Genomic DNA, 1,532 nt, shown 5'->3' on the forward strand with positions numbered 1-1,532 from the left:
AATCAAACCATCCAGAGAAACCAGGGCTAGGAAGAGAATGGATGCACTTTAGGCAGCTGGCATCTAGACAGCAGGGAGCCCAGGTCTATTTGTCTTGGAATCCAGCATGAGCACGCTTCGGTCCAGTGTCTTCTGGGAACCTCAGCTGGGAGTGTGAGAAGGGCGCTATTGCACCAAGGGGAGCCGCTGCAGCTGTTTTTAGGTCTGATATTTCTGACCTCTTCCTACCTCTCTTATGCCTCAGTCCTTAATGGCTCCTCCAGATGCCATGAAATCCACACTCTATCTCATCCTTGGCCAAGAACACCAGCCAGAGTGGACAGCCCCTTGTGACAGGGCAGCCACCGGTACGAAGGCGCTCTGCTTTGTCCCTCACTCTGTGTCTGACTGGCTGTCGACGCAAGGTACTCCGATATGAGCAGCTGGGCCTGGTGCTGGGAGATCTGAATTCAGCCCACATCTGGAATGAGTACAGTGGAAAAGGAAGGTCTTAAGCACCAGATACAGGTGGGACCCAACCTCACCTTGGCAAATACCAAGCCTTACCAGCTATGTGAGCCTGAACAACTTAGGTAATTTCTCTGAGGTCAAATTCTTTATAACATCCAGGTCAGTTTCCCAAAGCCAAACCCAGGACGGTGAGCTGTGAGCAGAACTCTAATAACTGATAATGATAATCGAGCACTTGCTATATATGCCCAGCACTGTGCTAGAAAAGATGTGTATATATTTGTATATATGTGCATATACACACATACATGTAAAGAGTATGTATACACACATGTATATTCTAATTTAATAATCTCAAAAGCCCTATTAGCTGGGCAAATTGTCCTTATTTTATAAGAGAGGAAACTGAGGCTCAGAGAGGTTGAGTAACTCATCACAGCGCATAAGTGGCAGAGCTGGGATTTGAACCAGGCAGCTTAACCCTCCACCAGCCCCTTCATTTCCTTACATATCCTCCCTTTCTAAGTTATTAGCACTCCAAGTGCAGACTCCAAACCCTTCTGAGACAGCAGAGGCCTTATTTGCAGGCGTTTGGAAGTCATAATTAGAAAGTAGAAGTCATCTTTATTAAATTGCACATTGTAGTCAGTTGGGTGTAGAAACCGCACAATTCCAATGGCTTGAACATCTTCTTTATCCCAGTTGGTGCCTACCCTAAATTAAAATCCCCTGAAGGTACTGCTCTCTTAATTAACAGTTTGCCTTGTTAACACTGTAAATAATGTTTTCCTTGTTGCGGAGCAGGTCATGCCAATTAAAGGCGGAGATGGTGCTGAGCAGGAGGGCAGCGCACACGAGCCTGCTGAGAAGCAGAGCCTTCTCTTGCCTGCTGTGGTCCCTATGTTTCTGCTGGGAGGTCACTGAGACACAGAGCCCTGGAATGACAGCTTCCCACACACATCAAGCAGTTACCCCATGCTATTGGCTACCTACAGAGGCTGGGAACGCAGGTTTGGGACCACTGAGACCTAGGTGTGAGTTCTGGCCCCTGCCTGTGCCTCAGTTTCCTTAGCAGTAACCTG

Source organism: Propithecus coquereli, unplaced genomic scaffold (assembly GCF_000956105.1).
Source record: "Propithecus coquereli isolate 6110/MARCELLA unplaced genomic scaffold, Pcoq_1.0 Scaffold552, whole genome shotgun sequence".
Lineage (NCBI taxonomy): Eukaryota > Metazoa > Chordata > Mammalia > Primates > Indriidae > Propithecus > Propithecus coquereli.